This window comes from Lichenostomus cassidix, chromosome 2 (assembly GCF_008360975.1).
Source record: "Lichenostomus cassidix isolate B80296 chromosome 2, HeHo_3.0, whole genome shotgun sequence".
NCBI classification, from domain to species: domain Eukaryota; kingdom Metazoa; phylum Chordata; class Aves; order Passeriformes; family Meliphagidae; genus Lichenostomus; species Lichenostomus cassidix.
This window is the reverse complement of record NC_139482.1, coordinates 66,728,456-66,755,786: the sequence shown is the minus strand read 5'-3', so window position 1 is coordinate 66,755,786 and position 27,331 is coordinate 66,728,456. Positions and strand designations below refer to the sequence as shown.

General features: G+C 45.6%; 1 long non-coding RNA gene across 1 annotated transcript in view; it reads right to left on the bottom strand.

The window, feature by feature from the left end:
* LOC146441549 (uncharacterized) overlaps positions 1-27,331 on the bottom strand; it is a 51,170-nt gene that overhangs the window by 5,741 nt on the left and 18,098 nt on the right. The window contains exons 3-12 of the long non-coding RNA XR_014849957.1: positions 25,135-25,249; positions 24,406-24,549; positions 24,152-24,332; positions 17,945-21,204; positions 16,775-16,862; positions 12,597-13,880; positions 11,345-11,500; positions 10,246-10,566; positions 6,992-7,193; positions 1,102-1,351 (exon numbers count right to left, since the gene is read on the bottom strand). This is a non-coding gene — a long non-coding RNA (uncharacterized LOC146441549). The remainder of the gene's footprint in view (positions 1-1,101; positions 1,352-6,991; positions 7,194-10,245; positions 10,567-11,344; positions 11,501-12,596; positions 13,881-16,774; positions 16,863-17,944; positions 21,205-24,151; positions 24,333-24,405; positions 24,550-25,134; positions 25,250-27,331) is intronic.

Here is a 27,331-nt window from a genome sequence, read left to right as displayed (position 1 = left end):
GATGTTTAGACAAGCAGTGCATGCCCCATCCTGGAAGTGTTCAAGGCCGGGTTGGACAGGGCTCTGAGTAACCCAGTCTAGTGGAAGGTGTCCCTGCCCATGGCAGGGGGGTGGAACTCAATGATCTTTAAGGTCCCTTCCAGCCCAAACCATTCTGTAATTCTATGATGACACATGAGACTATGAGAACACCATCTCCTCACATCTGACATTCAGACCTGACGACTTCAGAGGCCTAAAACAGGGGGTGCACTGCTCACTTGCCCCTGCTAACTCACAGGAGTTGCAAAGGAGGCACAAACACACGTCCCTGCTCCAACCCACTGCTGGAATCGCCAGCAATCCGCCAGGCTGTTACACCCTTACAAGAGGGTTTGGCAGAGCAGCTTCCCCAGCCAAGGCAAGGTTTGTATCAGGGGCTAAAGATCAAACTGTATCTATCTCTGAACACACCTTTGTTAGTTTTGGCTGCACCCTTTCAGGTATCACCTGCCTCCCCGGGCAAACACGTTCCTATCCTGGGCGCCACAGGCCTGCTGTGCTCCTCTGAGGGCTGTGTTGGCCTGCCAGGAATCTGTGCTCCTACTGCATCCACACCAGCAGCCAGGGAGGGAGAGCCCCAGCATCAATGTGGCTGCAGCAAGCATGTGGCAGGGAGCAGAGGAAGGAGCTGGAAGCAGATTCATGGTCAGGGCACTGCTTGGCTTTGCTGGAAACAGGAGTGGAAAACTGGCACCGGCATCCAGCCACCCCAACAAACATTGCATTCATATGCAGAGCTTTAGAGCAAACGATCTGTCAGTTGTTCATCTGGAGAACAGGTTTCACCAGCCTGGATTAAATGATTATGTTGCCACAGCATGTGCTTCTTGCTGGTCTTGGAGATAAAGGAAGTAAGGCACAAGGAGCCTTTAGGGAAAGAGGCCTGACCCTGCAACCCAGTTCCCAACACCTTTATGCTAGAGAAGGTTCAGACCAGCACAGAGTATGGAGGATGGGGAGCAAGTGTGTTTAAAAGGAGGAATTTTGGTGCTGATGCACTGAAATCACTAATGCAAGAAAACACCTCATTCGATCGAGAACAGAAGGTGCACACTTTGCCTCCAATTACTGCCTCCAGATGTGCACCAGACTGGCTGTATTTCTGAGCCTTCTGCTCCTCATTCCCACAAAGCTGAAGGCAGAGTGAGTGCAGTTGGAGGTCTAAGAGCACATGTGCAGCTCCACCAGAGCCTGCATCCTGCCTCCACAAAACCCCCGTTGAGTGACTCCCTTAGGATGTAATTGCAGTCGACTTCATTCCAGGCCATGAGCATATGTCTGGCTACGGACATTACTGCAAGCACACAAGCTGAAAAAAAAAAGAAACATTAAGGAGAAAGTGAGAAAAAACACTGATAATCCAAGCCTGGTTAGGGTAATGGGGGTTTTCCTCCACAGAAAAAGGTTACTTCGCTACCTTTGGCAGTCTGGCCAGCTTCCCTGCATTAGTCTTTTGCAAGGCAGAAAAAAAGGCTGGCACCAGCTTTGCAGACTTGCAAACCCATGGGCCTCAGCAGCACCCCCTAAATCCCTCTGGAACCCAAGAAGGCAAAAATAGAGGCCCAAAGAGCTAACACAGCAATTCCAGGACTCTCACAGACTTCAGGGAGCCTTGAACCCTTGTACCAGGGAGCCCATGGCATCTTTTTCCACTTTGTGGCATTTGATGGGTTGTCAGAGTTCACCCCATGTCCCCATCTCTCAGGGGAGGATGTGTCTGTGGTGGGGGCAGTGAAAGGTTCAGGGATGCAGTCACAGCACAGTGTGGGCAGCAGGAGCTGGAGCCACGACCCTCTGCCCCCACCGTGCGTCACAAGATGAGCAGTAGCAGCAGCACTGTTGCCCTCATATTTGCCTTTATTTTTCCCCTCAGAAAGAGCAAACCAGTGCTCTGAGCATTGGGAGCTGTTACAAACACTGCTCTGGGGAGAAATCCCTACAAATAGCCTGCAGCAAGCACCCAGCACCCAACACTCCCAGCTCAAGCACTTGCAAGCTGGCAAATCCCTGAGCCATCCAAAGCAAGGTCTTATCAATGGGAAGTGACAGACAGGCCTAAGCAACACTGAGCTGCCTTCCCTGCCTCGAGTGGTCATGAAAACACATAGGATTTATCCAGCTGGGATGGCTCCCAGTCAGGCATTTACGTCTATGGCTCATGGATGGGATTTTAAAAATACATCCCAGTGCATGCACGGATGTACTCCAAGGCACACTTATATCCACAAGCACATGACCTAGGAGGTGGGTTAGAGCTGAAGTGACTCAGCCTCCCGGTTACAGGAACAAAATTAGCAACCACTCATAAACGTCTTATGTCTTAGATGGGGCTAGATGGCACTGTAAGTTAGTTAATGTCCCTTTGCCTCAGGAGATTTCACTTTGGCATTAAGATCAGTGAAAATCCAGGAAAGTTGGTGCTCCCTAGGGGATATTTTCCAGGGCTGGGCTAGTAATTCACACCAACAGCCTGATTCAACACATTTTCAAGGTACCTAGTTAGGAGCTGTGTCCAATAATCTAGTCATTCTCTGGAATTTACTTTTTTTTTTTCGAGAAAATAATTCTTGGCTTGACAGCATTTAAACATATGTTTTCTCCAAATACTTGGCCTACGTCTTCCCTTCTTTAATTTATCCCATTTCTCCTCATTAACCCCTGCCCCCCACCCCCCACCCCCGTTGTTCCCATGCTGGATCCCTCTACCTCTCCCGGGAGTTCAGTGATGAAATGACATTCGCCTCCCAGACCTCCTGGCACATCAGCCCTTCTCTTCAGGATCAGCCTAGCGGGGCAAAGAGCCCCTTGGCCCGGAGCCCCTGAATCACTTAAGGATGCACAGCTGAAACAGAGCAAAGCAAAATGGTGGAGGGAGGCAAGAACCGGGCTTGAAGGGACAGTGCCTGGCTGTATTCAGGTCAGAGCATTCCGGTCCCACGGCCTCGGGTGTCTGCCTGAGCTGGTTGGGAGACAAACGAGTAAGGATCTGCCCTAATCTCACACCCAGACCTTGCAGAGTCTCTGCACCTCGGCGAGCACGCCGTGGCTGATGGCACGGTGCCACCGCAAGGGAACGGCATCCACGTGGCTGGGGAGCAAGGGGGACGTGCAGTCCTGGTGCAGCACATCTGCCCCTGGGGCTGGGAAGAGTGTGGCCACCTCCTTAACACGGACCCTATCCATCCATCTAGCACTCAGATGGGTATCTCTCTCCTGTCGGTTAACAAAGGGAGCAGCCCTCTCGGGGAAAAAAGTTTGAAAAACAACCACCAAACCCCAAAACACTTTTCCCAGCTTAGGATCCCGTCAGCTCCCTGACCGCCTGGGTCATTCATGCCTGTGAATCGTTTCCTCAAGTAACAGATTAGTCACGTACATTTGCAATGGCAGCGATTCTGCCAAATAGCTGAGGAGCAGGGCAGGAGGAGAACATCAGCATGACAAAAACAGGCGGAGGAGAGCAGAAACAAAATGTTTCTTCCTCTTCTCCAATGCCCCTTCGGTTTTCGACAGTGTTTGCATGCACAAGCTGCTAAACAGCCACTTCACGTGGTGGTGAAATCCAGGCGTTATCTGGCCACACTCTCGGACAACCTTCTCTTTCCTTTTTCACCCCTGGGCTGGCAGAAGCATTGCCAGACAGACTGACAGCTTCTCTGAGGTTGGGACCAAAAGCCTCCCATAGCAGGAACAATGTTTGGCAACTGGGAAAACCTCTCACTTGAGCTCCCATCTTCTGAGTGACTGACAAATGCCAGACCTCGGCAGGGTTGACATAGACTCGGGGCTGCAAAGTGTCCTGCTTAGAGGCGAGTCACTCACTCAGAGGGGAAAACAAACAGGCTAAAGGTCCCCAAAAATCCAGCTCTTACTTAGTACGTGGCTTAATGCAAACAGTTACTTCCTTCTTCCAACATGAAAAATCACCGTTGTCGTTAGAGCAGCAGCGCATGGAGCCTGAGAGGAGGTCAGACTGTTCCTCTGTGCTGTGCATGTTTGTGTCAAACTGCCCCTGTCCCAACACGCTTCCAGCCACAAATGCCCCGGTAGGTAACAAAGAGGGAGATTCAAAGCAAGAACACCTGCGTGATCCAGTAACGGGGGAAAAATATACAGGCTGTTTCGGGTCATCTGATTTGTGCACACATTCCCAGACGCTCAGTCTGTCCCTTGTAGTTCAGGGAAATGCTAAGTGGGCAGCATGGCCTGGAGAAACTGTAAGGAGGGGAAAAGCAGAGGAGTGCCTGGGGGAAAGCTGATGAGCTGGTTTTCAAGACAAGCTACAAGGTTACTACTGCAATGAGAGATAGGGACACATGTAGGCGGTTCCTGTCCTGGAAATAAAAAACAGCTACAAAACTTTTATTAAACTCTGAAATATGTTGGTTCTATCTGTCACTGCGGTACTCACTTCAGCTGTCCCAGAGAAAGACAGAGAACACAGCAGGCCGGCCACAACATCCCACATCCCAGCCAAAGCGAGTCACAATTGCAAAGGATGCATCCTTGTTGTCACAAAAATGATGCACCCCTCTTGTATCCTCTGCCTTAGGGGGCAGCATTAAAAGGAAAATAAAATACAAGCATCACTGCTGAGACAGGAGCTTCACCATAACACAAAATACAAAAAAACCACCAAACCCAAAAACCAACCTCAGGAATCTTCTACCTTCCCTTCCTAGCAACAAGCAGCCTGGGGCTGGGCCTGAGCATCTGGCCCAGTGAATTCACTTGCAGTCCAAAGAAAGCCTGGCCCCATTCATCAGCAGGGATGGGAAGAGCCAAGTCTCTTCTCCTCTCACAATCCCACTTCCTGGAAGGGAATTCAAGGAACAAGTGGCCTGATACTGCTGAGAGAAGTTCTGTCCCATGCGCTGCCAGGCTTCCCACGCTGTCCCGTTTCAGAAGCAGCATGGGGAGGAGAGGGAAATGCATAAATCAGAGCTCTGATACTTGGCACTACACCAGGACATAGATTAGACTACTCAATCATTTTAATTGCTATCCAACGGTAATAATCTATTTAGGTGATTTACTCTAAAACATGCATAGCACTTTGGTATGTTTATAAAGCTAATTGGGAAGGTTCTGAACCAAACAGCCATGCTGAGTAGCAAAGCTGTGTATTTGGGGAGATTTATTTGGTTGGCTGTTTTAAGAACTGTACTAAAATACTGTTTTTCTTAGCTTTTTTTTTTGCTTCAACATATATATTTTTGTCTATTTACTTGTCAATCTCATGTATTTGGCAGACATAAAAAAATGCAGAGCAGTGACCAAAATTACACACACTTCCCATGCAACACAGGATTATCCTTCCATGTCTTGTTTCTGCCCTGCATATTTAATTTTGTACTCCTATAAAGACTTGAGTGCTCAGGAAGAATGCCATTTTTAGAATTACCAGACCCAAGGAGCTGCAGCTACATAAATTATGAGTATGTCAAGACCCGAGGGGAGCCAATGATTTTACTAGGTCATCAGTTAACCCACATGGCCAGGAGTGCAGGGTGTCAGTGAAGGAGATAATCCACCTCCAAGACAGATCCACTTTTCTCTCCCTTAAGGAAGATACTACATCAGAAAGAGTTCCTCCCTCTACACCTTCACCGTTACCACCTGTGTTATAGCAGGTAGACACTGGGAAGGATGTGTTTGGGTATGCAGAAGCTGTTACCTAGCACACACTGAGAAAAAACCACAGGGAAAAAGATGGTGCAGCCTCTGCTCTGGCAGTGTCTATCCCACATGTCAATGAACAATAAAAACAGGGCACTGAAAAATAAACCTCACTGCTCCTAAAAGCCCCCAGGAGAGTATCTTCAATGGTATCATATTTTTTCTCCTGCTTTCTGATCATTTTTTTACAGTTGAGGTTGACATCTTTTTCCTCTTGCTGAACCAGCATTTCCTGACCAAAAACCATAGTCAGAAATTTTCCATCCAGCCCTCAAGTGGATTTCAACATTCGGTGCTTGTGCATGCTTAAGAAAAGAGGTTAATATCAATCTCAGAAAATTATCTACATGATGTGCAAAAAGGCACCACCAGTGAGGAGCAGCACCTGCATTTGGGGAAGTCCAGACACTCTCTGGTTTCTTTGCCTCAGAGCTGAGGTCAGCTCTTCTCTGCTCACATTTGTAATGGTGATCCTCCTTTGCATGTTTACTGCCCAACTGACCTGTCACTTGGAAAAAATCCTTCCATGGAGAACACTGTCTTTCGTGACACAGCACATCCCCTTTCAAATGCCCTGGGGACAGTCTGATGGTTTTTAAACAAAACATCTCGGAAAAGAGCAGTGCTCTCCCAACAAACAGCAGTACAGTCATGCCTCAGAAGGCAAACAAGCAAGGCAGGAGCCTGTGGGAGGAGATGGTAATAAATACAATAGCCAGCTTCTTAATCACCTTCCCCAGTGACTGATAACCATTACCTTGTCACAGCTGCCCTGTGCATAACAGTGATGGGACAGCCCTTTACATTTGGAGGACTTTACCCAGAGAAATCTCCTCAGGGATGAGCAAGCACTGAAGGGTAAGCACACCCAAGAACTTTTAAAGAAGTTGTAAAAGAAAAATCTCTTATGCTGGGAGAGTTATCAGCCATGAGGGCAGCCTGGGAACAGCAGCCCCCAGTCTGCAGCAGTAGCACTCAGCAACCCCAACAGTCAAGGCATTTTTGGGAGCAGGGATGGACACAGTGAAAACCAGCCTGTCCTCACTCAGAATTGCCGCCTGAAGGGCACTCAAGCCAAAGCTGCCTTAGTTTGCTTTTAAAGGCTGGCAAATGACAAGCAAGGCATCATTTCCTTCAAAGCCCAGCACCCCTCCTCCACTGAGACATCTACAGCTGCTATCGTCAGCTTAAGGGGCAATAACTTCACCAGGAGGCGAAGCTGGTTTATGAGGGGGAGGAGGAAGAGTTAAACCCAAACTCATCAACCCACCCACTGTCATCAGCCAGCAGCTCTGAGCACACTCTCACGGGGAAGCACACGGCAGAGAGACGCGACATTCCAGCAGCATGTCCAAGAGAGGATGTGTCCTAAAGGACACAGCTGATTCATCATCCCGCTTAAGAATCTCGGGCAGTTTCAGCTGCAGAGGCCTGACCTGCTTGGCATCCAGCCGGCCGGCATCAGCTGCCTCCTGGAAAAGGGAAAGAAAAAATAAAAAAGCTTTGAAATGACAGAGTGGGCAAAGGAATGGGGAGGAGGGGAAAGGAGGGAGTGTGGGGGGAAGAGGTGGCCTTGCAGGCTCTGGTTGAGTAAGAGGCTAATTCCCCCCCACTCCCCAACCGCGACTCCATCTAATTACCCTGTTTCCTCTGAGCTGATTGGAAAGTGGCCTTGTGTCTGGAAAAGGCAGTAAGCATCTTACATGCATCTGTTCCACCTAATCCCTAATAACTAGTGCCTGTGTGTTCCGGGAGAGGAGGAGGCGGTGGGGGAGCCCAGGCAGGGAAGGGCCGGGAAGGGTTTCCCATGTGCTCTGTGGTGTGGCAGAGGGCAGGGTGGCCCGGTGGCCTGGGCTGGGGGCTTCCAGGGACCTAGCACTGTTCCTCTTCCGCCTGTTTCACAATCTGGAGGCCCTGTCCTCCTTCCCCTTGCAATAATAACAAAATGTATTTAAAAAAAAAAAAAAAAAAAAGAAAGAGAGAGGGTTATGGTGGGGAATAAGGACACATTTTGCTGAGCCTCGCTGCAGTTGGGATCTGTTTAAGCCAGTCGTTTTCCCCTTGCCCTAATCCTGCATTATCCTTTAGGCATGATATTCAATTCCTGAAGGGGGGTGGGAAGTGCTCTCCAGGGCCCTGCCTGGTTTGCCCAGGAATTTGGATTGCACTTTTTATGTGCAGCTCCGGGAAGGGCAGAGGGACAATTATGCAGCCGTTTAGTAGCCAGGCAGGCACATTTTCAGCGAGCTCTTCCTAGTGGGAGCTAATTCAGCTCGAGGAGAGCACAGGCATAAACAGCTCCATTTGCCAGTAAAAGGATTGTCACATCTGGAATTTACACAAGTTACGAGGAGCCAGGAGCCACTATTTTGTTTCACTTGCACGGCGTCATAAAACATGTTAGCACTTTAGAGGTGTTGCAGGGCAGATGGATGCAGGACAGCGACAACTCCCACAGCCCTGCCATGCCCTCACCCTCCCCTGCCACCATCGGGGGATGCCAGACTCAGCCCTGCATCTTGCTCAACACCCTCAACTTTGCTCCAGCCCCTAGGAAGGGAGGCTTTTGGCCTCCAACACAGCCAGCTGGCGTCACATCTCCATGTTACAGCCCCAGGAGGCTCCTGGCTGGGAGAAGGACCCGCTGTGCGCCCTGCACACCTCACAAGGAATGCCAGCCTTCCCCTCAGGCTCAACCCACATGGAGGAGGACTCAGTAACCCATTGCTTTAAACCAGTTTCAAAAAGGTTGGCTGTGCCTCTGTGGGCTGTTTATTTCCAAGGGCTTTCCACATTTATCCAGCCAGTTTTCCACTGTTTTTCTTTCGGATTTTTGCAGTTGCAAGCTGTGAGTGCTCCTCCTGCAAGAGCCTCCCCACTCATCCCTCACCACACTAATGGTGCCAGAGGTGGTAACCAAGTCTCACGGGCTGTCTTCCCATAGGAAAGTCCTCACCCCAACAAAAACACTAGGAAGTATCCTGAAAAGAGCAGTGGGATACAGGCATCCACAGACTGGACCCATCCCATGCAGTAACAGTGGATATAAAAATTAAGGGGAAGAAACAGAAGTCAGTGGCATTTTGACCTTTGGTGCTTCTCATCTGCACCCAGGCCTTAAGGATGAGCATGGCAAAACCCAACAGCCCATAATGCACAGTTTGGTTTTTCTCTTATTTTGTCTCATGGAGCAGTGACTACCCAAGAAACCTGTTGCCCGTTGATTTTCATTAGTGACCGAGTCACTAATGGGAGGGACTGTGGGAAAAGCTGTACAAGCACAGAAGTCATCTCTTGGCCCACTGTGCTGGTTCTGAAACACTGTGCAGCGGTAAAGGCCTGCAGGTTACTGTGTGGAAACTTGTCTGTGATTTACACCTCCTCCTCATCCTCCCCGCAAGGGACAAAGGGCTGTCTTGGGAGGCTCACTTCACCCTGCAGAGGACTGGCAGCATCACTGCTCATTTTGCTGCTTGCTGGCAGGGCACAGTCCCAGCTTTTGTGAGTCATCCACCTCAGCCATGCAGTACAGCATCCACAGCCTGGAGTCCCACCAGTGCTCACATGAGCCTGCCGGGAGCAATCCTCACACCAGGGACAGCTGCCCTGCAGTGGGATGCACAGCAGTGCCCAGAGAGGGTGATGGGAGATGGGGAGAGTCGGCTGCCTTCTGCTTGAGCTCTCGTGACTGACCAGAAAAGTGAAGTGAAAGAGCACGATGGGAAGCTGCAAGGTCACACTTCGCTTCTAATGTTGTCCAGATCCTTCTGCAGAGCCTTCCTACCCTCCACATGCATAACACATCCCATGTCACTCTAACTAAAACTTAAAGCCCTTTGAGGTAAATTGGTGCAACTTTTCCATGAGTGCAGGCTCCTGACACTGTAAGATTAGCAGCTGAAAGAAAAAAACCACTTAAAAGTGTCTTCAAAACCTCCATCTTTAGGTAACAGATAAGTGGCACAAGCATTCAAAGTAATGTGCCCACAACCACAGGCAGTTTTCTGTTAATTCAGGCTGAAGTACTTCAAAAAGGGAGGTCACCTTCCTCCCAGGCTGCAAAGATGACTTCAGGGAGGAGACATGACCACAGGTGTCCCTGTAGCACAGACTTGCCTAAATGTGTGAGGGTTGGCAAGGAATATAAACAGTAGCAAGCAGATGGTGTTTTAGGAGGAGAAAATATCAAGTTCATGGGCAGAGGTTGTGCTTACAGTTACAACTGCAGCCTCACTACCTCCTCAACATTCCTACCAGCCATGCCACAATGGCTGCAGTCCTCTGAGCACCTTTTCCACAGCCTGGTCATTGCACCCTCGGGAAAAAACAATCCAAACAGGCCAGCCTGTTCCTCAGAAGACACAGTGGCATGAATTCTTCTCCCCAGCTACACCTCCAAATGACAGGAGCTGCAGAGAGGGGAGAAGGAAGAAATTCTGGCTTGAACAGATCTCCTCTGTTAAAGAGTCAGCACAGGTGGGCATTTATTTGCACCAAAGTGCCAAAGACAATGCCAAAACTTACCTAGAGTTTATTTGCAGAGCTGGGAGGAGAGCAAAAGGGATACAGCCACCTAGGGTTTCCTTGGTTAATGCCTGTAGCAAGAGCAAGTGCCCACATTGAGGAGCCATGTCTGATGGTCCCATGTTGAACATAGAAAGCATCAATCTGTCCCTCAATATCTTGTTTTCTTTGAGATCCCTTCCAAAGCCTCTATAAGGGTGTTTAAAACAGAGGTCTTTGCATGACAAATTCCACATGCTTCATGGTGGTTTTCAAAAGTGCTAAAAGAATTAATTCACTGAATCCTGCTTCATGACCTACATATGGCACCATGCTGCCAGCCTATAATGAAATAAAGCAATTACTATATTGTATGATAGGGGTTAGAATGAAGTAGCTATTTTCAACTCTACTTTCACTAAGGTCCTATCTTTCCAGGATGAAACCTTCACATTTGGGAATACTGAGCAGATTTATTCTGACACCTGTTCTCTGGGGAAAGTCTGCAGCTTCCCAATGAAGGGCCATGGATGCAGCATCCACATGGTCACAGCCCACTGAAGGGCGTTCGTTATCACCCATCCCAGTGGTGCTAATAATCCTCAATAGCAGTGGCTTATTTTAATTGTCTGAACCCTGCTAAGGCAGGACTGAGTGCCCTTAACTCTTCTAATTCTAGAAACCGGATTTTCAGCTCACTTCATGGTTTGTTTTTTTTCTTTCACTTTTGCACTGTCTTTGCACTAAACAACATAACACAGATCATACCTTGGGAAAACCCATATCTGCAGGCCCCTGTCCTGGCCCAGGGAAAAGCTAGTTTTACATGGAACATGACCCTACCCTTCCAACCAAAATGTCTCTGAGATAAAGGCATTATACTACTTGAGTGGGGATAAGCAGAGCTGAAGCTGCCTGAAGCTGGGCTGACCCAGAGCATGGCCAGGGCGGTAGGCTCCCTTGGGAGGAGCCTGGAGATGCCTGGCTGGGGGCCAATGCCTGTTCAGAGATGGTCTCCTTTGGGGCTGTTGATACTCAGCAATGAGTATAAAATAATGTCACGTTAATGGGCTTGGGGACTGAGTGACCACTCCTGAAAACCTCAGCTGAAAGTGCTCACCCAGGGCTAAGCAGCAAGTGAACTGACAGAAGCACTAATCACACCTTCATTCTTCTTCTTGCCAGATCTCTTCTTTAGCCACAGGCTCTATGGTAAAAGCTTATCTTGCTGCAAATTTATATAACAATTTTGTCACCATTAGATATCAGAAAGCACCTGCAAAATCCTATCACTTACCACAAAAAAAAAAAAAGTACTTCAGATGAGAAGATAAAATGATGTGGCTAGCACAGGTCTTTCCCATGAGAATTCCTTTTGTGTTTTATAAATAAAGATAAAGTTTGGATGTTATTAAAAACAGTGTCCCAAGAATTGGACAGTGCAAACCTGGCCAATCTGGCCTAGGGGGAGGTTTCTGACTGACCAATCTGGGTGACCTTTGAAAACTCTATATATATGATGAAATCAAAACAATAAAGGTCTTTTCCTTCTTGACACTGAGAACTGGGTCTTTTCTCTGCTAGCGGCTCAACAGCGACAAAATGACAGCATTGTTTTCAAGGATGAAATCTTTATGGTTTCTAATTAAATATAACCCTCTATTTGAGCTATTAACCTAACTTTAATAGGAATCCTTGAGAACTTCGCTTCATATTCTTTAATGGGAAAATGTAAATAAGGCATTTTCAAAGGAGATAACGAACTTCTTTTACAAACAACAGAAGGTATTTTGCCCACACCACAAATGTTATAGGTGATCCAACTGAGGGATCTTGTGCCAAGCGGACACAAACTGCACAGTTTTCCCTTTTCATATGAGCTGGTGTAAATCAGTCAGAATTCAACTGGTCATTAAGCATAACAGAAATATAGGGGTTTGCTGTGGCTATAGCTTATTCAGCTATGGCATTTTATTTAAATATTTATACAGTATCTTTTGCACTGGTGCTTGGGGACTCCCAGGCAGTCAGAGGTGCAATTAGATAAAAGAGGCTATTTGACTTTTCATCCTTATTCCTTACTGCCTTGCTTTTGTGAGTTTAAAGCACAATTTTTCAACTAATTAAACACATTTGAATGTTCTCCTGCATGTGCAATGAATGTATAATTAGACTCAGGAGAAAGATTATGTGCTTTCGAGCTGACACTAACACTTCAGCATAAAGGTACCCCAGGCACCACTAAATGTAACCTATGAGCTCCTGCTAATAACACGCTGCCTCTGATCTCCAGAGGATTATCTTACTCTGGAGCTCTTATAGGAGCCGTGCACTGACAGGGGCCTGAAACAGATACCCTGTAATTTACGTACCTGCTTAGGGCCTCGGTGAGGAAAGGCAGCCTTTGCTCCAAATTGTAAGGGTTTCTTTCCTTCTCTGCTTTTCAGGTCTGAACTTAAGGCACATGATTTTCAAGATGCAGAATGCTGTAAGGAACCTCTATGTGGTTTCAGGGACAAAAGTGTATTTTTTTGCCCATCTTTTTTTCTTTTCTTTTTTTTTTTTTCATATTCAGGACCACTTATTTCTCCTATAAACACAGAGAAACCTCTGAAATAAATTATATGAGACAAGACCCCATTCTTCTGCTCCAAAATTAAAGATGTCTGCCGCTTTATCCTTGTCAAGAATTACCTCCTAGTGCTATTATTTACTATACCTCAAAAATATATGAGTCCTTTTCCTTTCCTCTACTTGGCACTCTTCCCATCACCTTTACACTGCTGTGTTTTGGTTTTGTTGTTGTTTTTTAACAGAGGTTACCCTCCCAGCCGCCACATGATAATGATTTTTTTTCTTCCCCATTTTGTGGTTAGACCAGCTCAGACAACTAGATAAATACTGTGGGGAGCTGACCCTTAAATATCGGGTTTGCCTGTATTTTTTCAGAGAAGTCTTTATTTCCTTAAGTTGTAGGTGGTCTCCTTAAGACAGCAGGGAGACGAGCCTGGTGTAGTGAAAGGAGGGGGAAAAGAAGAAGCAGAAAAATCCCCTTAGGATGTTTCCTGTGGTAAAACTGAGTAAGGAATATTTTCAGAAACAGTAAGAAATATTTCAGGGCAGCTCCAGACAAATTCAAATCCAAATATTCTGTGAGGTTCAGTGAACTCTGAAAATTGTGTGTTTCCTCCAAAACCCCAAACCAGGCAACCTGAACCTGATTTTGGAGTGAGTAATGGGGACTCTGCCATTTCTGTACCCCTTGGCAGTTGTGGAGAAGGTTGAGTGTGTTTTTTTAAGATGTCTGTTTCTTCAGAATAGAGTTTGCTTAAAATAACAGTTGGCTAGCTACTGAAAATCAGCCTCCATCAACTAATGTCAGCCACAGATTTAGATAATGAGGGGGGAAAGCTCCTTTACTCTTGAAAAGAAAATGATACCTGGAGAGGCCAGGAGATAACAACAGCAGCCTCAATGTCAGCAATACCTGTGACATTTCTAGCATTACTCTAGGTTAGCGTGGCAAATCAGGCTGTACCACTGCAGTTCAGTCACTTTTCCATAAGGTCAACCCCCTTAAAAAACTTCCTTCAGCAGGAGGCTGGCTTACTTTTATTGTTGTTTACACTGTCAGTAGGACATGTCCTCTGCTGGCACTGAGGAGAACTCAGTGGCACTGAGGAGAAGATGTAGGACCTGTGTCAGTGTACTTGATCTCTGGATTTCATCACACATAGCATGCTTTGGTGCAATTGCTTTGCTTTACCCCTTGCTCAACACAAAGAGGTACCCAGACCTCAGAGCTTTGTACCTGTGCCCAAACTTCAAGGCTGACACGCCTCAACATCGATAATGAAGTGCAAAATCTCCTTTACTGTTCCAAAAGCATGCAGTTTGGAAAGTTTTAGGGATGAAGCAGGTGCTCAGCTAGGGAGCACTGTGTATTGGTCCCAGTTTATGTTGGCCTACTCCAAATAAATCCATTCCTCTCCCTGGGCCACAGGTAGTCAGGCTGGCCCCACTGACACCTCTCTGCAGCTCCCCCCCAGCCATGGTGGAGCTGTTCTGTGCCACTCACTGTGCTCTGCTTGTGAGGCTTTCAGGGTTGCAGGTACCTGATATAGGGCATCTGCTGAGACCCTTCATTCACTTTTCTCAAAGCCCTTTTCTTTTGGGAAGGAAAACCCGAAGCGTCTGCCTACTCACATGGAAATATACCATGTATCTCAATCAGAGCTGCTGAGGCAGATTGCTAAACTTAATTACCAGTTCCAAGGGCTGAGACAGTGAATGACAGGTCAATTCATGCAGTGAGCTAGCAAAGATTGCTGATAAATGCTTTCTAATTGAAAGGATGATAAAACACCTATTAGTCACTGACGAGCTTGAAGAATGAGTTAGTCCTGGGGTTTTTTACACTATGAAAAGCAAGAAGTGCTAATCTCATCAGCACTCTGTTGTCATTTCCTACCAGCCTAGTCACTGAAAAGGTCCAGGAGGGATGGTGAATGACATTGCAGAGGGGTGACTAGTCACTGCTCCCTCAGTCCTATTAAGGAGATGAATAGATATAATCATTAGCACTGTGGATAAAGTCTATTGTACTCTGGAGAGCGTCAGACATTTCTACGAATTAGGGAAAAATCAAAGAGCAAAAATAACCTCTTGCACACAGCTGCCTTGGGAAATAAGCTGTGTTAACATGATGTATCCTTGTGCTTTGCACAGCACCTTTCAGCCCAAAGCATAGGATGGAGGCTGTGGCATCAGGGATCCAGGTAGTCGAGGCCCAGCTCCATCAACAGCAATAATCTGCTGCATACAGGCAGTTTGAAACTTGAAGGCTGAACTTTGCCCTAGAAAAACCACTCCATGGGCACATGTACCTGTTTGTCACTCAGGCATTAGGACAGTCACTCTGGCAGCAGGACACAGCAGTCACACAGGATAAGAAATGCTCGTAGGTTGTCACAGCATGAAAAGCTGCCAGAGCTGCCCTGCAGAAGCCCTGTGCTTTGATGTGACCTGAAAGTTATCTTCTGCAGCATTAAGTGACACAACCATGACTTCTGGGAAGGCACAAAAACAGCCACCACCCATTAGCAGGAACTTCTGCTGCCTTGTTTTCACAGTGTACAACCCTGGAATTTTTTTTGTGCCACTTCTCTTTCCTTTCCTCCTCTTTAGACCAGGAGATGTTCAGAGTGAGGCTGCCAGTGTATTTTCTCTGTTCCTAACACTATGGGATACAGCCCTGGCTTAAGCCTTTGGGTACTGCTGTCATGTAGATAATAATCCATGACACTTGCACACACCACATTGCTGAAATGTAGCCACACTAGAGGTAAGCTTGGGATGTGGCCAAGTGACACAAGCCACAGAACACATATAAAGTGAGGTTTTGCCAAAGGCAAAAGGTCAAGGTATATTTGCACCCTTAAGAAGCAGATCTCACCTTCTGTGTTAGGATGTGCATTACTTTCCCCTTTCTGCCCCACCAAAATCCACCCAGAGTTCTCACTAAATGGTATTTTATACCTACATTGTGAAGCCTGAGGTTTTCCAGGAGGTTGCAGCACTCCCAAAACTGTGCTATGTTTAACTAGTGACAGATTTGCTGTCTCTACACCAAAAATTGTATAAATTCCTTCCACAGGGAAGACTATTTCCCATGGAAATGAGTGTGCCTGGCTGGCACATCTGACTAGATATTGGCATGAGGGGAGAAAGACAAGAGTTGCCTTAACCAGTGTGTGAAAGTAGTCCAATGATGGCATAACTGTGCTTGTATTTATGGATTCAAATAGCTTATAAAACTCTAAGACCCTGTTCTTTTAATTTCAGAGCCCCGGATCTTGAAAGTCCAGATCAGTCTTGATCAGCTCATTCTTGTGCTCAATGTGTTTTGCTTCAAGCCAAAAGCCCCAGGCTACAGTCAGAGACCTTCTTCACAGTCAGATATACAGGTAGGTATTTTTGACAGAACTGCACCAGACAAGTCACATCAGCAGCTCTGCCAATAAAATCTTAGAGGTGTAACTGGCAAGGGAGGGACAGTGATAGACAACTATGGGCAAAATATTCATCCAGCTACTGTGTCCAAAAGGTATATCAACCAGGAGTGTAGTGAGTACGATGTTGCATTAACATTTAAACCAAGAGCTTCACTTAGTGCCTGGCCATGAATGAAGGTCATCTTGTGCCATTCCCTTTACACCACATCTCAGACCTGATCTCCATACACTCTCCATGTTATAATTACGTATCAAACACAGTCATGTATCAAGTATGCATCAAATATATATAGTTTTAGTTTATGTGGTCTCTAAGGGCACAGGCACCTGTCTTGGTATAAAACTTCTCTTTACTGACTAAGTAAAATATATTTCTACAATATATTTTATTATGGAACTTTATTTCTATATTTATTTATTTATTTGTACTTAAATATTTCTAACTTAGGGGTAAGCTGTGCCACTCTACATCCACACAAACTACTACATACCCATTCTCACTGTGAGAATTTCTGCTGGTGTTTGGAAAAGTGCACCTGCTGAAGCAGCCCAGTCCTTGGTTGTGGTGGTTATAAAGATTCAATACGCATCCCAGTAAAGGCTCCCTAGCCATTTTCACACATACTGTGGAATAAAAACCACATATCTCAATGCCACAGAAGCTTTTGTCCCTCTCTCCGTGTTCTCATCATCAGTGAACATCATTTTGGATCAAAGATTTTTGCCTGATCCCAGAAAAAGGTTAACAGTGACGGCAGTGCTTAGGCAGTTGTTCCAAATGGCCTAACTAGGGGTGCACTACAAATCAGATCAGGCAACTGATCCCTTTTTTTTTTTTTTTTAATAAAAACATATTTAATTTTTCAGGGTGTTTTTTTTTAATCTTGAAACACTTTTTCAAGCCAGCTGCAGCTGCATCCTCCATCTCCTCAAGCCACAGCCTGAATTAGCATCCATTCAAATTAATAAGACAGATATCCCAAGTTTTATGTTTCATGCTTACAGCCAAGTTGAGCAGATGTGATGCATGTTTACAAATGTAGAGACATTTTGGGAGTTGCCCTGTTTGATGTCTGGACTTGTTTTGTACACACTCCTCATATTGCTGCAAGTTCTTGGAGGAGGATCCTTTCATGGTGACTTTACTAAATGAAATAAAATGAAGCCTCCTTCTGTTTAAGTCAAATGGAACTTGGCTTAAAGCTTTTTTTTCTCTTTTTTTTTTTTCCCGTTGCAAGATATCTCTTTAGCTTATATCTAACTGTGTCATCAGTAATTAGGCATGTACAGGAAATCAATCTCAACAGGGATGTAAGATTCAAAACCTGCCAGTAAGCAGTAGATAACAATTATTTTTAAACACAAGCTCTTCAAAATTATCCTTAATAACAAAATACAGTCTCCGAGTCCAACTTCCAGATAACCTAACAATAATTAATTTTGTTCAGAAGAATAAGCCTGAACTGTTGTGGTGACCGTAGGAATACAGACCACTAAGATAAAGCCTGTCCAGAGTTTCTCTAGGCTGGGAATTATGAACAGCAGCATGACAATTGCTAGGAGGAGTGGCAATGAAAAAAAAAAAAACAAAAAAAAGCCCAAAACAAAACAAAACACCTCCTAACAGAAATTTAGGCCTGGGAAATGGCATGGCAGCCAGTAAGGAAGTCTGTTCCTGTTAGCCTGGAGATTCAGGATGTCCTTACCAGGTGCAAACCACAAAATCCGCTTTAGGAGCATTTGTTTCTTCCAGTGGTTGTTTGCATTAAAAAGTTTTCTCTGATAGTTACTGGAGCTAAGATTTCCCACCTTAGCAGACAGGAAAACATGACAAAGCATAGATACTTTGTGATCATACATGTACTCCCGTATCTCTACACACAAACACATACAAACGCTGAGGAGGTCAAATGTAGAGCTGAAGGGAGGCAGTGTCCCTTCTCTGATTACATGTCTGCACACGTAACATCACGTTCAAACACCTGAGATTATGTAAATTGGAAATGCTGTGTTTTAGTCAGTAGAGTTAGGCCATTTGATGCTGATCCAAAATATCTGCTCTAAGTATGTAGGCAGGACATGCCCTCCTAAATCTGGGCAGATTCACTGAGTCAGAGGTAGTTTACAAATAATCAAATTTACTCTTTTTTCCCCTTCCACCTGGAGCCTATTAATCCATAAAACATGGGAAAAAATGAAAACCCACTGCAGTGTATGATTAGATTTTGAAAAGTCCTGCATTCAACAGTTGGAGTTACTCGCTGGAGTTGGATTAACAAAGTTGCTGTAGCAACACAGTTCTTGAGATGCAGTCAGCAAACCAAGACTACAAAAACAAAGAACCCACAAATCAAGCCCACAAGGACAGGCAGCTAGTTTCATTGCTTCTGACAGCAAGGTAGTTTAAGGCCTGCTTTCATTTGGCCATGTGTGTCCTTAGTGATTTTGAAACTGGGAAAGACCTATTAGATATGTTGAATTGGGGTACTGCCAGTAGCTATTGCTTTCAAGACCTTTACACACTGAGATGGGAAGAATGTGTCCATGAAATAGATACTGGAGCCTGTGTGTTTGTGCATGTGTGTGTCAACTTCAGAAGGAAAAAGGCCTGAATGAGTTAGATCTGTAAACTTAGCTGCCCTTGGGAAAACTCCTCCAGAAACCTTCTACTTTTTCAGAAAATACACATTCTTGTTATTCCAGCTTTTTCATATATTTTCTAATTCTGACATGCAGTGAGATCAGTGTCTACATTGGCATAAAGGACTCCTGCAGTTATGGCACAAATGAGGAATAAAATATCAAGACTGCTGCACAGATACACAAATTGATCTATAGGAAGGCTTAACATCCTGATAAACATTCACAAATAGTAGTGCATGTGCATCCAGACACATCTTTGTCTTTGGTCTGATAGTTTCCACTTAGTGACTTTTTTTAGTCAAAATTCTTCTATATCATAGAAAGAGTGTCACTGGAAGATACTTGGAAGTTAAAAGGACATCACAATGCTCTGCCTCTCTGTTTCCATCTCGCATCCATATCCTGTGATTTCAATTCCACCTCCAAGGTGGACTGAAGTGGAAGAGAAACCAGGTGCCACTCCAGAGCATCACTCTGATAGGGAGACAAAGACATGTGTGGATGGAGAGAGGCTCAGAGGACACACAGCTGACCACTGGTCACTCTGCGTTGCCTGCTGCACCCCTTGACTCTGTGCCACTTCCAGACTTTCATTGTAAGTGATCTGTGAGCCCTTTCATCAGACCTAACTCCCAGCAATTTCCTGTCTTTGTGATTTTAGAGCTCCCTGCTCGCTTCACAGCTAGTTAAGGAAGCAGCCAGGCAGCAGGAATGACTGACAAGTCCCTATTGCCCTGCCATGGGGTGGGATGTACCCTCCCATCCGTTTTCAGAGCTCTCTGGACCAGGAGTGTGGGAAGGGACACGGGTCCTACCCCACAGCAGCCATGGCAGCTGAGCTCAGCTGGGAGGCGCCTGCAGCTCCCAGGTTCCCTCCCTCCACGTCCAGCAACTAGGATTTCTCAGATGAATGTTCCTGCTCTGGAACTCACTCTCCTTGGCAACTGCTCAGACCTTGAGTCTCATAACCTTCAGGGCACCATACAAACTTCATTCATTTTGCTTAACCTTCGATTAACTGAGTTTCTTCTATAATTTTCTCTGAGACTGAGGCCTCCATGGCAAGCAGGAGTGAGAAACAAACTTCTTAAGTTTTTCTGCTAAAGACAGTAAGGCAGCAAATAAATTCAATTACTCCATGCTATCTAAACCAAAAAACAGCACTGAAATGTGTACAAGAATACAAGCTTAACATTGACAAACCTAAAAGCACTGTCTGTAAAGAGTTGACTGCCTCTACTTGTCTCCTTGTCCAAGAAAACATTTCAGACACAGAGTAGAAATATAGCAAAGGGCCAAAATAAAATACAGAATTATTTTTTTTTAACTCGAAAAAACACCTGCTATGCTAAGGATGCAAGAAAAATTTTTGTATTTCTTTTCTCTCTGAGCAATCGCTAGAGCTGCTGCAGAGAGATTTTGCAATTGTGAATACAAAAGGAGAGGTTTATCTGGCAGTCAAGCTGTGGTTCCCATGATGAAAGTCTGAGGACTCTGGTGCTGACATATGCATGCCAGCTACTCCCTCCTGTGATTCTCCATGCTGCAGCTCACCCATTCTCTCTTCTTTTTTTGCATGTCAGGATTTTGTCATGAAGTTTCAGACACTTTGCCTGTGGCTTCAGATCATCTCCCACCCCAAGTGAAGGGACTGCCTCAGGGAAAGACAGCCTAGCTAAAGGCTCATGTCCTAGTTGCCAGGACAAAGCAGAGGAGGGGAGAGATTTAAGGGATTTTCAAGTGTTCCCTGTAATTTGACAGTTATTAATCATGTTCCGGTTCTCTTAGTGCCTCCAGCTCCTTCATAACTTGGTATGTGCCTGCAAAACTCCAAGGGTTTCTATGGAGCTGCATAAGGTGAAAATAAAAAACCCTGAATGGTTCCCAAAGTACTTCAAAATTAATTGGGTAGGTTGTGGTGTTGAGGTTTGTTGAGCTTATTCAAAAATCCTGACAATTTATGTGGCCCAAAGCAGGGTAGAGCTGACTTTCAGAGTCAGCATGGTTGGAGCACATTGCATTTCCTCAAAGATAAGAGAGAGAATCATTTCACACTTTGCCTGGATCTGCAGTAGCGCTGGAGGTATGTGAATCATGATGATAAATGTTGCTGATTCCTGATTCAAAGTCTTCTCTCTTTATGAAGCTTTCCTATCTCTAAGAGAGTATGATGTAGCTCTTGGGTAGATCCCAGACGTGGAATCCCACTTCAGCACAAGCCACACTGAGACCTTTGTGGCAGAGATGAGTCCTCTCTTCCTGGCCAGACAGTGCAAACACAACTCAAACATGCTCATCTCCTTTGGGTTGGTCCTGGTGAGACCTGGAAAAGGAAGAAATTAGCAAAACACTTTTTGTGCCTCAGCTGTAGAAAAGGACAATCTGTGCATGACTAACACTTATTAACCCAACCATTAATGGTCCATATACTGGACTTTCAGCTCTGCATATTTGCAGTTTGATTCCTGGCAAGGCAAGGTAGCATCCAGCACAGATATGGCCTCAGTGTTTTGGGGCAACCAGACAAAACCCTGTGACTTCAGAATCTAGATCTGCATCCATATTTTGTAGCTGTTGCTCAGCCCTGCTTTGCATTAACAGTTTTGGAAAACACCATTACAAGAAGAAGGGAAAATCAAAAGTTTCCTACTCTGCATGATGAAGATCCACTTGGGAAATCACCTATCCTACTACCCCTGCAAACAAGAGGCCAGGCATAAATATTTCACCCGGCTGACAGTAAATACAGACCCTTCTGCTAAACCTGCAGTTCCAGACAAACATAAAAAGGCTTAAATGAAGGAGTGAGGCCAAAAATGAACTTCAGCAGCATGAGTAGGGATGATGCTGGGGAGTACAGAGAGCAGAGGTGAAATCATTTAGCAAGAGTACATGGTGGGAATTTGAGTGACTCACAGGAGCAGCAGCTTTCATTATTTCAAACCATTGAAAAACACCCTTGGTCCCCACACCAGGGTGTGGCTGCACATATTGGAGGTGTTCTCAGATATCCATGGGACAGCTTCATACCCCTGGGATTCCTTCCTGCCCCCTTAATTCCCAGGCAGAGCAGCAGGATCTGCACATGCCCTAGAGGGCTGCCCATACCCCTGCTGTTTCAGGCAATCCATGTGGCTGGGGGAGGCAGGGCCCCTGCCTGGGGCTGCGCTCCTGTCGGCTACACTGGCAAGGGGATCAGCCCGTGTGTTGCTGTGAAGACAAAGCTTTGATCTTCCATCTTCTGAAAAAAAGTAAAGCCGTGGGAAGGATAGAGAGGGGAGAGGAGGTCACAGAGCATGTAAGCACCCAGAGATATTGCCCACCACCTGGGAATCCCCTGAACATGGGAGAGGGCTTCCTTTGCCAGAAAGCTCAGCCAGCTGTTTTCCCAAAGGGCTCTTTGGGGTTACAAGTATCTACACATAACAAGAAGCATTTTTCAGCCTGCTCTGCTTTTTATTAAGAACTTAGTAAGCACTTTCTTAATTCATTTAGTGACATCTTTCCTTCATTTCCCAAAGCCAGTCACCCACTGAAATTACTGACCTAAGTAAACACCAAAAAAAAGAGTACCACTCTTTTCATGGAAAAACTTGGCTTTAGTTCCCAGTAGCAACTGCAGAATCCTTATGGAAGAAGACAATTAAGCAATAAAGCACAATAAAGTACAGCCTATTACACTAACATAATAATTCACACCTACAGTATTGCTACTGGAATCACACCTGCAGTGTTGCATAAAGCCAAAAGCCAGGAACTGTTAAAACAAGCTAGCCAGTTTATTATTACAATATAATTTCTGCCTGGGGATACACTGCGTAAAAGATAAAATACTGGTATGTATTCTTATTTGAGTGTGAACAAAAATCTGGATTTTAAAAGGGAAATGAACAAGCAGTTTAAGACTAAAGTCAGATGGAGCTTGATTAATTTAAAACTATACAAGGCCAAATGCTGACAACTAACTAGTGGAGTAGGGGTCTGAACCAGAAGGGGAAAGGAGTGGATGAGGTGAGACCATGGCATCTTGCATTTGGTCTGTCGCCTGCTCTCATGGGGCAAGTATTTAGCTGACCTTAGCTGAAGGACCTCATTGAAGCCAACAGAGCTATTATGTACACAGAGCTAGCTGCTGGGCTGGAAGTAATTTGATAGAAAAAAAATTAAGTGCCTAGTCAAAGTATCTAGCATGCCTTCCCTTTGAAACATCCCCCAGTGATAACTATCATAATTATACTTCCTTGTGCAGGCTGGTTACACAGGAATTAGGCAGCCATCACCCATTCTTGCTCTGTGAAGAGTTTCAGCTGTGTTAGAGGCATGGAACATGGCACTGCTCAACTGTGCCAGTAGCATGTCATCCCATCCCAAAGCACTCCCAAACAAAGAGGAACTAAAAACTAAAAAGATTCAGAGACAGCAGAGACCCCCTCTCTGATGGCACTCCCCAGATAGTTCAGAAAACAAAAGAAAGGTGTTGTTTCCTTACAGCATGAACGGGGCTAGATGTTCCCATTTCATTTGGTTATGACTCTAATTGAACCAGTTCCAGGATATAAATGAGGGAATGGTGCTCTGGTACTTGGAAAACACCTTTTCCATTTAGAATTTTGGCCGGCCAGAGAGCAGATGTAGCCTGCTCCTGCTCTAACACCTGGCAGCTTCTGGGGCCATGGGGGAGTTGAATGCTGGCATTCAGTCTTAGTGCACCTGTAACAGTGCCTGAAGCTGCCCCTGGCATTACAGGCAAAATAAAGGCACTGCCCATTCCCATGCACTGGCTAAGAAACCACACTCCTTACTGTGGGCTCCTCTGGCAAGCTGGGACCCTGACTAACAAGCCCCACAGCTTTTGTGTCTCCTCATCACCCTGATGGCCTGAGGCTGGTCACCTCAGCCCTGCTATCACATCCTCCTCCTGCCTGGCCTCCCCTGCCTCTGCTTTCCTGTCTGTCTGAAGAGCTGCCACAGACACAACCTTCCCTTCCCACTGCTCTGACCTTGCCCCCAGGTGCCCCTGGGTGGCGATGGTCCCACCAGATCTCCTGTATGGAGGCTGCAGCCACCTTTCCTGGTAACACTTTAACTCTAAGCAGCCAGGCCGGCAGGCGAAATGTCAGGGTGGTCCCTGCATCGCCCCTGCTGACAGAGTCCATGTCCCTGGCGTGGCACACCAAGGTCCCACATACAGTCAGCCTCCTCACACTGGATGGACAAGGGTGTTCATCCTCCCCATGTCCTAGCCTGCATTCTGGATCCCCCCAGAGTACCTGTTGGACAACAGCCAGGGATGATGCTTGCCCACCATCAGAGGCAGAGGACTGGAGGGCACTCAGCATCAAGGCATGTCCCTGTGCCCCAGGTGGCCCCTCAGATCTCCAGACCATGCCAGTCTCCAGGAGTCCATGTGTGACAAAACCCAGGCACTCTGTGAGGAGCTGAACGTAGAACCTGGTGGAAATCCCATAAATTAAAGATTGCGGAGTTATTCAGGATTATCACTAATTAGTTAAACAAACCTTACCCAATGTGATTTCCATGGAAACCCGGTGGCCCCAGCCTCCACTGCTTCTCTCTAGTGCTGAGAAGGTATCAGGGGCACTTCCCTCAAAACTGGGCTGTCTTGCAACATTTTTATGCAGAACTGTTTGCTTTGGTCAGAGGATTTCTGTGTGCAAAACAAACAAATGAAAAAAAACCAAAAAAACAAAACACGACAAATAAGTAGATAATTTCTAGGAACAAATTATTGGCTTTAGGGACCAAGTTGGAAGAAGGGGGCAAGAAAAAAAACAGTGAGGGACTTTATAAATGCCTGGAACATGTCCAGAGCTTGTGCTAAAGTGAAACGGGGTGAAAATGGGTCAGATCTTTTTCTTTTAAATTTGTATTCTACCTGTTTAAGTGGCTCCTTGAAAACTTGTAACAGCCAAAAGTGTGTTTCACAGCTCTGAACACTGAAGGGAAGTAATCTGGTTTTCCTCTGCTTCTTTTTGTGAAACATCTCTTTACAAAAGTATATGCTGTGCTCCATTCAGCTCCCAAGCTGCACTACTGAACTACCACACATACATACGATTAATTCTAAAACCTAGGAATACAGGGGAAAGGGAGTGACACTCTATTTTTTTTTTTAAGAAGCCATTTCTAAAGATGTGGCAAAGGCGGGGGGGGCAGGGAGGAAAGTGCAGAAAGACACATTTTATATTAAAACCAGATGTGGAAAGGGGGAAAAAATTAGGTTTGTGCCAACCGGCATAGAGGAGAATTTTTTATGTTGCAGCTTCGGAGTTGAATCTGCAGAACGCCGCGCCACATGCTGATATCCGTCAGTCTGATGACTAAGGCATCTTAGGAGCATAACACTCCTGCCAGCAGAGAGAAGGGAGTTGGTAAACTAAAAGCAACCTCTTCTCTCCATCTATTACAGTATAACCTTTTGGACAGTTACTGAAAACTGGTTCAAACTGTGCTGCTGTCCAAACTTCAGACCCATTGAAAAGCCTGCCTTGGCCCCAGGCCAAAGTCCAGTGTTTTATTACCAGTCTCATGTCTTTCTGTCCCTTGCCTTCCATTATCCTCTTCTTTTCTTTATCTTTTTATTAAAAAAGAAAAAAAGGAAGAAGAGAATAAGTATCCTTATAGTAAAACTATCTTAACAAATCCTAGTACATGTCATAGACCTTGTTAATTGATTCCACATCCAAAACAGAAGACTTGGGCTATTTTTGTTGTTCAAAGCTGTACATTGGCCAACATCCTCTGCATATAATTAACCCCCTATTTCCATGGAATCTCTGCATTAACTTATTACAGACTCAGCTGGTAATGAACTCCTGGGAGAAGTCCACACACAAACATTGGCCATTGGGTTCGCTGCCCACGTGGATTAAACAAAAATTAATCTCATCTATTTGGTTATTCATTTGGTGTCTTTAAATTGGAGGCGTTTTTCTGCTTCGTTTGATGCACACAAAGAAAGAGGGATCTGGCTACTGAACTTTATCCAGAAACATCCATGTGTGGAGCAGATTAATGGGAACTTTTCATACCCATAATAGCTTTACAGCAGCGAAGTAGAACACGCAGTTCCCCCCGGGTGACTATAATGCTCTGGGAGACAGGGAAAACAAATGTGGCTAGAAGATAGTAATGTTTTGCTCATCAAGTGCTGTGTAGTTTAGACATCATTAAAGTGACATGTTTAGAACTGAACCTGGGAGGAAACTCACATTTTGTTAATGTGGGGATTTTTGTGTGTTTTAGTTTGGTTTTTAGGTTGGGGTTTTTTTTCTTTGGTTTTGGTTTTTGTTTTTGCCTTTTTTTTGGTTGGTTGGTTGGTTGGTTGGTTGGTTTGGGGGGGGGATTTTGTTGGGTTTGGTTTGGTTTGGTTTGGTTTTTTGTGGTGCACTCAAACTTTTGGACATGGAAATAAAAAGAAGGATGTGACAGATAGAGATGTCTCAAAACAGCTGCTGGTATCAAGTGACCACATGTAAAATGGTAAAAGGGATTTGACAGGCAGACTGGTAAGGAAAAGCAGTGGCAGCAGCAGGGCTTACTGATTCTCCATCTACCTGCTTCCTGCTGAAAATGGTGATTTCTAAACAAAGAGAGCAGAACAGATATTTGTATATAACTTATAACTTAGTAGCAAGCACCTAGCTGAAATCCCAGAGAGGTAGGTCCTTCTCCAGACTTTGTGCTTACCACAGCTCAGCCACCTTACTGCTGTGTGCCTCATTTTCCCCCATGGGATAAGCCAGGGTAAGAATAGCAGCATCCTCTGGAAAATGGTCTGAAAGCAACTAGGGAAGAGGACCTCAAGTGGATAACTCTAAATAAACTGACTTCTCCCCAGACTCCTCTCTACTGCTCAGACTCTTTCTCTTGGGTTTTGGGGTTGCAGTCTTCAACAGCACTCATCTTTATACCGTGTGGGGATCTCTCCCATCCATTGGGCTCCAATGGAGATGTCCTGAAGATATGTCACAGGGACTAATAGTCTCTTCTCCCTGCCATGGACATGGGAGCTGCTTCTTGGCATTATCTGCTTTTGTCAGGTCAAAAGCATCAAGGTCATTCCATCTGTGCTAAAGAACTTCCTCAACCAGACCCTTACAAATTCACACTCTGACTTTCACAGACAGTATTAATCCCATTTCTTGCATGAGATCCAAATGTAGCAAACCTGCCTTTCCTGTAAAGGCCCCTCCCTGCCTCTCATGTGATTTTGGTTCTATTTAGAAAATACTCGTTACTTGGAAAGGTATTTATGCAAATTTTCAGTTGAGGGTGTGCCGTGTGCTGTGAAAACCCACAGTGCTGCCTAAGTCACCTCCTCGTACAATATTCCTATTGTTGTAGGACTTTCTGGAAGAGGAGCAGACCTGGCCACATGCTTCAGGGCCTTTGGGATTTCCCCTGGCCCAGACAAGTGTTCCTCTTCC